The sequence below is a fragment of the Aristolochia californica genome, unplaced genomic scaffold, assembly GCF_029961685.1.
Source record: "Aristolochia californica isolate CCGP_79_NKW_82.1479 unplaced genomic scaffold, dmAriCali1.0.hap1 SCAF_7, whole genome shotgun sequence".
Taxonomy (NCBI): Eukaryota; Viridiplantae; Streptophyta; class Magnoliopsida; order Piperales; family Aristolochiaceae; genus Aristolochia; species Aristolochia californica.
The window spans coordinates 16601854-16612737 of record NW_027182268.1 but is presented as its reverse complement, the minus strand read 5'-3'; positions in this window follow the sequence as shown (position 1 = coordinate 16612737).

Sequence of the window (10884 nt, the reverse complement as noted above, 5' to 3'; positions counted from 1 at the left end):
TAGGGATTGTAAGCACTTTTTCGTTTTTATATCTCATGTTTTGAAATCGTCGGGAAAAGGGGGAGGCGGGGGATTTTTAACTGAGTGTTGACTCCATCTCCAAAAGTCATTTCTTACAAAAATATTGCCCGTTATGACTGATAAATCACTTTACAATCATCTATGATTATTATGTCAGATTTTTACAAATGGGCAAAATAATGGCATGTTTGACTTTGGTAAATATCCCACCGCAAGTTCACTTGAGAATTTAATGATCGTTTGTTATTCTCTTTAAAAGCTTTGCATCCATAGCTCATTTGGATCTTTAACATGTTTCAAACATGCATATCCAATTTTAAAACATGTGTAGTAAATATCTCTTTCTTGTAAAATTCCAAGCTATTAGGGTTAAACTAGTGGAATTTCCAAAACTTGGATAGCAAAACTTTTGTGTTCATTTGTTCTGTGTGGATAATTTTTCTTTATTTACAGTTGTTATTGTTTTAAATTTTTCCTTACATCAACTATAAAATTTTTATTTTGTCATCAGCTTTTTGCCTTTTTTGTTTTCGGGATGAAGAGTGAGCGAAAACTCAAAATTTTGATTTGAGAAAAAAGTGTACATCTAAAATGGAAAAGCACAATGCACAAATGTAGGGAGAGATAATTCCGAAGAGTGTCTGTAATTTTTAGGGATTGTAAGCTCTTTTTAGTTTTTATATCTCAGGTATTGCAATCATCGGGAAAAATGGGTGGCAGTGGATTTTTAACTGAGTGTTGAATTGCAATCCATAAGTCATTTCTTACAAAAATATAGCCAGTTATGCATGATAAATCACTTTACAATCATCTATGATTGTTAGGTCAAACTTTGTAAAATGGGCAAAATAATGACTTGTTAGACTCGGGTAAATATCCCACCGCACGTTCACTTGAGAAGTTAATGAGTGTTTGTTATTCTCTTTAAAAGCTTTAGATCCATAGGTCATTTGAATCTTTAACATGTTTGAAGCATGCATATCCATTTTTAAAACATGTGTAGAAAAAATCTCCTTCATGTAAAATTCCAAGCTATTAGGGTTGGACTAATGGAATTTTCCAAACTTGGATAACAAAACTTTTGTGCTGATTTGTGGTGTGTGAATAAATATTTTTTATTTACATCAGTTATTGTTTTAAATTTTTTCCACACATCAACTATAAAATTTTTATTTTTTTGTGATCTATTTGCCTTTTCTGTTTACGGGATGAAGGGAGAGCGAAAACTCAAAGTTCTGATTTAAGAAAAAAGTTTACATCTAAAATGGAAATGCACAATGCACAAATGTAGAGAGAGTGTCTGTAATTTTTAGGGATCGTAATCACTTTTTCGTTTTTATATCTAAGGTTTTGCAATCGTCGCGAAAAGGGGGAGGTGGGCGATTTTTAACTGAGTGTTGACTTCCAATCCGTAAGTCATTTTTTACAAAAATATAGCCCGTTATGCATGACAAATCACTTTCCAACCATCTATGATTGTTAGGTCAACTTTTTAAAAATGGGCAAAATAATGGCTTATTTGACTCGGGCAAATATCCCACCGCACATTCACTTGAGAATTTAATGAGCGTTTGTTATTCTCTTTAAAAGCTTTGGATCCATAGGTCCTTTGAATCTTTGACGTGTTTCTAACATGCATATCCATTGTTAAAACATGTGAAGCAAAAATCTCCTTCATGTAAAATGCCAAGATATTAGTGTTGGCCTGGTGGAATTTCCCAAACTTGGATAAAAAACTTTTGTGTTCATTTGTGGTGTGTGAATAAATTTTCTTTATTTACTTTTTTTATTGATTTAAATTTTTTCCTTACATCAACTATAAAATTTTCATTTTGTTGTGGTCTATTTGCCTTTTTTGTTTTTGGGATGAAGGGAGAGAGAAAAACTCGAAGTTTAGATTTAAGAAAAATGTATACGTCTAAAATGGAAATGCACAATACACAAATCTAGAGAGAGATAATTCCTAAGAGTGTCTGTAATTTTTAGGGATTGTAAGCACTTTTTCGTTTTTATATCTCAAGTTTTGCAATCGTCGGAAAAAGGGGGTGGCGAGGGATTTTTCACTGAGTGTTGACTCCCAATCTAAAGTCATCTCTTACAAAAATATAGCCCGTTACTACTGATAAATCACATTCCAATCATCTATGATTATTATGTCAGCTTTTTACAAATGGGCAAAATAATGGCATGTTTGACTCGGGTAAATATCCCACGGCAAGTTCACTTGAGAATTTAATGAGCGTTTGTTTTCTCTTTGAAAGCTTGGCAACCATAGCTCATTTGCATCTTTAACATGTTTCAAACATGCATATCCATTTTTAAAATATGTGTAGTAGAAATCTCTTTCTTGTAAAATTCCAAGCTATTAGGGTTAAACTAGTGGAATTTCAAAAACTTGGATAACAAAACTTTTGTGTTCATTTGTGCTGTGTGAATAATTTTTTTTTATTTGCATTTGTTATTGTTTTAAATGTTTTCCATTCCAAATATAAATTTTTTATTTTGTTGTGACCTTTCTGCCTATTTTGTTTTCGGGATGAAGGGAGAGCGAAAACTCAAAGTTTTGATTTAAGAAAAAAGTGGACATCTAAAATGGAAAAGCAAAATTCAGAAATGTAGAGAGAGATAATTCCGAAGAGTGTCTGTAATTTTTAGGGATTGTAAGCTCTTTTTAGTTTTTATATCTCAGGTTTTACAATCGTCGAGAAAAATGGGTGGCGGAGGATTTTTAACTGAGTGTTGAATTGCAATCCATAAGTCATTTCTTTAAAATATATAGCCCGTTACGCATGATGAATCACTTTACAATCATATATGATTGTTAGGTCAGATTTTTGAAAATGGGCAAAATAATGACTTGTTAGACTCGGGTAAATATCCCAAAGCACGTTCACTTGAGAATTTAATGAGCGTTTGTTATTCTTTTTAAAAGCTTTGGATCCATAGGACATTTGAATCTTTAACATGTTTCAAGCATGCATATCCATTTTTAAAACATGTGTAGAAAAAATCTCCTTCATGTAAAATTCCAAGTTATTGGAGTTGGACTAATGGAATTTTCCAAACTTGGATAACAAAACTTTTGTGTTCATTTGTGGTGTGTGAATAAATATTTTTTATTTACATTAGTTATTGTTTGAATTTTTTTCCACACATCAACTATAAAATTTTTATTTTGTTGTGAGGTATTTGCCTTTTCTGTTTACGGGATGAAGGGAGAGCGAATACTCAAAGTTCTGATTTATGAAAAATGTGTACATCTAAAATGGAAATGCACAATGCAAAAATGTAGAGAGAGATAATTCCAAAGAGTGTCTGTAATTTTTAGGGATCGTAAGCACTTTTTTCGTTTTTACATCTAAGGTTTTGCAATCGTCGGGAAAAGGGGGAGGTGGGTGATTTTTAAATGAGCGTTGACTTCCAATCCATAAGTATTTCTTACAAAAATATAGCTTGTTACGCATGACAAATCACTTTACAATCATCTATGATTGTTAGGTGAACTTTTTGAAAATGGGCAAAATAATGGCTTGTTTGCCTCGGGCAAATATCCCACCGCCCGCTCACTTGAGAATTTAATGAGCATTTTTTATTCTCTTTAAGAGCTTTGGATCCATAGGTCATTTGAATATTTAACATGTTTCTAGCATGCATATCCACTTTTTAAACAAGTGTAGAAAAAATCTCCTTCATGTAAAATTCCAAGATATTAGTGTTGGACTAATGGAATTTCCCAAACTTGGATAACAAACTTTTGTGTTCATTTTTGGTGTGGGAATAAATTTTCTTTATTTTATTTTTTTATTGTTTTAAATTTTTTCCGTACATCAACTATAATATTTTCCTTATGTTGCGGTCTATTTGCCTTTTTTGTTTTCGGGTTGAAGGGAGAGCGAAAACTCAAAGTTTTTATTTAGGAAAAAAATGTACATCTAAAATGGAAAAGCACAATGCACAAATGTGGAGAGAGATAATTCTGAAGAGTGTCTGTAATTTTTAGGGATTGTAAGCTCTTTTTAGTTTTTATATCTCAGGTTTTGCAATTGTTGGGAAAAATGGGTGGCAGAGGATTTTTAACTGAGTGTTGAATTGCAATCCATAAGTCATTTCTTACAAAAATATAGCCCGTTACGCATGACAAAACATTTTATAATCATCTATGATTGTTTTGGTCAAATTTTTTAAAATGGGTAAAATAATGATTTGTTAGACTTGGGTAAATATCCCACCGCACGTTCACTTGAGAATTTAATGAGCGTTTGTTATTCTCTTTAAAAGCTTTGGATCCATAGGTCATTTGAATCTGTAACATGTTTCATGCATGCATAACCATTTTTAAAACAGTGTAGAAAAAATCTCCTTGATGTAAAATTCTAAGCTATTAGGGTTGGACTAAAGGAATTTCCAAAACTTGGATAAAAAAACTTTTCTGTTCATTTGTGGTGTAAGAATAAATATTTTTTATTTACATTAGTTATTTTTTTAAATTTTTTCCACACATCAACTATAAATTTTTTATTTTGTTGTGATTTATTTGCCTTTTCTGTTTCAGGATGAAAGGAGAGCGAAAACTCAAAGTTCTGAATTAAGAAAAAAGTGTACATCTAAAATGGAAATGCACAATGCAAAAATGTACAGAGAGATAATTCCAAAGAGAGTCTATAATTTTTAGGGATTGTAAGCACTTTTTCGTTTTTATATCTTAGGTTTTGCAATCGTCGGGAAAAGGGGGAGGTGGGGGATTTTTAACTAAGTGTTGACTCTTAATCTAAAAGTCATTTCTTAGAAAAATATATCCCGTTACGAGTGATAAATCACTTTACAATCATCTATGATTATTATTTCAGCTTTTTGCAAATGGGCAAAATAATGGCATGTTTTACTCGGGTAAATATCCCACCGCAATTTCACTTGAGAATTTAAGAATTTAATGAGCGCTTGTTATTCTCTTTAAAAGCTTTGCATCCATAGCTCATTTGCATCTTTAACATGTTTCAAACATGCATATCCATTTCTAAAACATGTGTAGTAGAAATCTCTTTCTTGTAAAATTCCAAGCTATTAGGGTTAAACTAGTGGAATTTCCCAAACTTTGACAACAAAATTTTGTTCATTTGTGTTGTGTGAATAAATTTTCTATAGTTACATTTTTTATTGTTTTAAATTTTTTCCATACATCAACTATAAAATTTTTATTTTGTTGTGAGCTTTTTGCCTTTTTTGTTTTCGGTATCAAGGGAGAGCGGAAACTCAAAATTTTTATTTATGAAAAAAGTGTACATCTAAAATGAAAAAGCACAATGCACAAATATAAAGAGAGATAATACCGAAGAGTGTCTGTAATTTTTAGGGATTGTAAGCTCTTTTTAGTTTTTATATCCCAGGTTTTGCAATCGTTGGGAAAAATGGGTGGCGGAGGATTTTTAATTGAGTGTTGAATTGCAATCCATAAGTCATTTCTTACAAAAATATAGCCCGTTACGCATGATAAATCACTTTACAATCATCTATGATTGTTAGGTCAAATTATTGAAAATGGGCAAAATAATGACTTGTTAGACTCGGGTAACCCCATCGCACGTTCACTTGAGAATTTAATGAGCGTTTTTTATTCTCTTTAAAAGCTTTGGATCCATAGGTCATTTGAATCTTTAAGATGTTAATACATGTGAAGAAAAAATCTCCTTCATCTTAAATTCCAAGATATTAGTGTTGGACTAATGGAATTTCCCAAACTTGGATAACAAAATTTTTGGGTTCATTTGTCGTGTGTGAATAAATATTTTTTATTTACATTAGTTATTGTTTGAAATTTTTTCCACACATCAAGTATAAAATTTTCACTTTGTTGTGATCTATTTGCCTTTTTTGCTTACGGCATGAAAGGAGAGCGAAAACTCAAAGTTTTGATTTAAGAAAAATGTGTACATCTAAAATGGAAATACACAATGCACAAATGTAGAGAGAGATAATTCCAAAGATTGTCTGTAATTTTTAGGGATTGTAAGCACTTTTTCGTTTTTATATCTCAGGTTTTGCAATCGTCAGGCAAAGGGGGAGGCGGGCGATTTTTAACTGAGTGTTGACTTCCAATCCATAAGTAATTTCTTACAAAAATATAACCCGTTACGCATGACAAATCACCTTACAATCATCTATGGTTGTTAGGTCAACTTTTTGAAAATGGGCAAAATAATGGCTTGTTTGACTCTGGCAAATTTCTCACCGCACGTTCACTTGAGAATTTAAAGAGCGTTTGTTATTCTCTTTAAAAGCTTTGGATCCATTAGTCATTTGAATATTTAACATGTTTGAAGCATGCATATCCATTTTTAAAACATGTGTAGAAAAAATCTCCTTCATGTAAAATTCATAGCTATTAGGGTTGGTCTAATGGAATTACCCAAACTGGGATAAGGAAACTTTTGTGTTCATTTGTGGTGTGTGAATAATATTTTTTATTTACATTAGTTATTGTTTTAAATTTTTTCCACACATAAACTATAATTTTTTTATTTTGTTGTGATCTATTTGCCTTTTTTGTTTACAGGATGAAGGGAGAGCGAAAAACTCAATGTTTTGATTTAAGAAAAATGTGTACATCTAAAACGGAAATGCACAATGCACAAATGTAGAGAGAGATAATTACAAAGAGTGTCTGTAATTTTTACGAATTGTAAGCACTTTTTCGTTTTTATATCTCAGGTTTTGCAATCGTTGGGCAAAGGGGGAGGCGGGGGATTTTTAACTGAGTGTTGACTCCTAATCCAAAAGTCATTTCTTGCAAAAATATAGCCCATTACGACTGATATATCACTTTACAATCATCAATGATTGTTAGGTCAACTTTTTGAAAATGGGCAAAATAATGGGTTGTTTGACTCTGGCAAATATCCCACCGCACGTTCACTTGAGAATTTAAAGAGCGTTTGTTATTCTCTATAAAAGCTTTGGATCCATAGGTCATTTGAATCTTTAACATGTTTCAAGCATGCTTATCCATTTTTAAAACATGTGTAGAAAAGAGCTCCTTAAAGTAAAATTCATAGCTACTAGGGTTGGACTAATGGAATTACCCAAACTTGGATAACGAAACTTTTGTGTTCATTTGTGGTGGGTGAATTAATATTTTTTATTTACATTAGTTATTGTTTTAAAATTTTTCCACACATCAACTATAAATTTTTTATTTTGTTGTGATCAATTTGCCTTTTCTGTTTACAGGATGAAGGGAGAGCGCAAAACTCGATGTTTTGATTTAAGAAAAATGTGTACATCTAAAACGGAAATGCACAATGCACAAATGTAGAGGGAGATAATTCAAAAGAGTGTCTATAATTTTAGAGGATTGTAAGCACTTTTTCGTTTTTATATCCCAGGTTTTGCAATCGTCGGGAAAAGGGGGAGGCGGGGGATTTTTAATTGAGTGTTGACTCCCAATCCAAAAGTCATTTCTTACAAAAATATTGCCCGTTACGACTGATAAATCACTTTACAATCATCTATGATTATTATGTCAGGTTTTTGCAAATGGGCAAAATAGTGGCATGTTCGACTCGGGTAAATATCCCACCGCAAGTTCAGTCGAGAATTTAATGAGCGTTTGTTATTCTCTTTAAAAGCTTTGCATCCATAGCTCATTTGCATCTTTAACAAGTTCCAAACATGCATATCCATTGTTAAAACATGTATAGTAGAAATCTCTTTCTTGTAAAATTCCAAGCTATTAGGGTTAAACTAGTGGAATTTCCCAAACTTTGATAACAAAACTTTTGTGTTCATTTGTGTTGTGTAAATAAATTTTCTTTATTTGCATTTGTTTTTGTTTAAAATTTTTTCCATACATCAACTATAAAATTTTTATTTTGTTGTGAGCTTTTTGCCTTTTTTGTTTTCGGGATGAAGGGAGAGTGAAAACTTAAAGTTTTGATTTAAGAAAATATTTTACATCTAAAAAGGAAAAGCACAATGTACAAATGTAGAGAGAGATAATTCCGAAGAGTGTCTATAATTTTTAGGGATTGTAAGCTCTTTTTAGTTTTTATATCTCAGGTTTTCCAATCGTCGGGAAAAAGGGGAGGCGGGGGATTTTTAACTGAGTGTTGGCACCCAATCCAAAAGTAATTTCTTACAAAAATATAGCCCGTTATGTATGATAAATCACATTACAATCATCTATGATTGTTAGGTCAAATTTTTGAAAATGGGCAAAATAATGACTTGTTAGACTCTGGTAAATATCCCACTCCACGTTCACTTGAGAATTCAATGAGCATTTGTTATTCTCTTTAAAAGCTTTGGTTCCATAGATCATTTGAATCTTTAACATGTTTCAAGCTTGTATATCCATTTTTAAAACATGTGTAGAAAACATCCCCTACATGTAAAATTCCAAGCTATTAGGGTTGGACTAATGGAATTTCTGAAACTTGGATAACAAAACTTTTGTGTTCATTTGTGGTGTGTGAATAAATATTTTTTATTTACATTAGTTATTGGTTTAAATTTTTTCCACACATCAACTATAAAAATTTTATTTTGTTGTGATCTATTTGCCTTTTCTGTTTACAGGATGAAGGGAGAGCAAAAACTCAAAGTTCTGTTTTAAGAAAAAATTGTACATCTAAAATGGAAATGCACAATGCACAAATGTAGAGAGAGATAATTCCAAAGATTGTCTGTAATATTTAGGGATCGTAAGCACTTTTTTCTTTTTATATCTAAGGTTTTGCAATCTTCGGGAATAGGGGGTGGCGGGCGATTTTTAACTGAGTGTTGACTTCCACTCCATAAGTCATTTCTTGCAAAAATATAGCCCGTTACGCATGACAAATCTCTTTACAATCATCTATGATTGTTAGCTCTACTTTTACATAATAGGCAAAATAATGGCTTGTTTTACTCGGGCAAATATCCCACCACACGTTCGCTTGAGAATTTAATGAGCATTAGCTATTCTCTTCAAAAGATTTTGATCCATAGGTCATTTGAATCTTTAACAAGTTTTTAGCATCCATATCCATTTTTAAAACATGTGTAGAAAAAATCTCCATCATGTAAAATTCCAAGATATTAGTGTTGGACTAGTGGAATTTCCCAAACTTCGATAACAAAAATTTAATGTTCATTTGTGGTGTATGAATAAATATTTTTTATTTACATTAGTTATTGTTTTTAATTTTTTCAACACATCAACTATTAAATTTTTCTTTTGTTGTGATCTATTTGCCTTTTCTGTTTACCGAATGAAGGGAGAGCGAAAACACAAAGTTCTGATTTAAGAAAAAAGTGTAGATCTAAAATGGAAATACACAATGCACAAATGTAGAGAGATAATTCCAAAGAGTGTCTGTAATATTTAGGGATCGTAAGCACTTTTTCATTTTTATATCGAAGGTTTTGCAATCGATGGGAAAAGGGGGAGGCGGGCCATTTTTAACTGAGTGTTGACTTCCAATCCATAAGTCATTTCTTACAAAAATATAGCCCATTACGCAAGACAAATCACTTTGCAATTATCGATGATTGTTAGGTCAACATTTTGAAAATCGGCAAAATAATGGCTTGTTTGACTCCGGCAAATATCCCACCGCACGTTCACTTGAGAATTTAATGAGTGGTTGTTATTCTCAGTAAAAGCTTTGGATCCATAGGTCATTTGAATCTTTAACATGCTTCTAGCATGCATATCCATTTTTAAAACATGTGTAGAAAAAACCTCCATCAGGAAAAATTCATAGATATTAGTGTTTGACTAGTGGAGTTTCCCAATCTTGGATAACAAAACTTTTGTGTTCATTTGTGGTGTGTGAATAAATTTTCTTTATTTACTTTTTTTATTATTTTAAATTTTTTCCATACATCAACTACAAAATTTTCATTTTGTTGTGATCTATTTGCATTTTTTGTTTACAGGATGAAGGGAGAGCGAAAAAATCGAAGTTTTGATTTTAGAAAAATGAGTACATCTAAAACGGAAATGCACAATGCACAAATATAGAGAGAGATAATTCCAAGGAGTGTCAGTAATTTTTTATGGATTGTAAGCACTTTTTCGGTTTTATATCTCCGGTTTTGCAATCATCGGGAAAAGGGGGAGGCGGGAGATTTTTAACTGAGTGTTGACTCCCAATCCAAAAGTCATTTCCTATGAAAATATAGCCCGTTACCCATGATAAATAACTTTACAATCATCTATGATTATTATGTCGGCTTTTTGCAAATGGGCAAAATAATGGCATGTTTGACTCGGCTAAATATCCCACGGCGAGTTCACTTGAAAATTAATGAGCGTTTGTTATTCTCTTTAAAAGATTTGCAGCCATAGCTCATTTGATTCTTTAACATGTTTCAAACATGCATATCCATTTTTAAAACATGGGTAGAAGAAATTTCTTTCTTGCAAAATTCCAAGCTATTAGGGTTAAACTAGTGGAAATTCCCAAACTTGGATAACAAAACTTTTGTGTTAATTTGTGTTATTTGAATAAATTTTCTTTATTTACATTTGTTATTGTTTAAAATATTTTCCACACATCAACTATAAAATTTTTATTTTGCTGTGAGTTGTTTGCCTTTTTTGTTTTCAGGATGAAGGGAGAGAAAAAACTCAAAGTTTTGAATTAAGAAAAAAGTGTAGATCTAAAATGGAAAAGCAGACTGCAAAAATGTAGAGAGAGATAATTTCGAAGAGTGTCCGTAATTTTTAGGGATTGTAAGCTCTTTTTAGTTTTTATATCTCAGGTTTTGCAATTGTCGGGAAAAGCGGGAGGCGGGCGATTTTTAACTGAGTGTTGACTTCCAATCCATAAGTCATTTCTTACAAAAATATAGCCCATTACGCATGACAAATCACTTTACAAT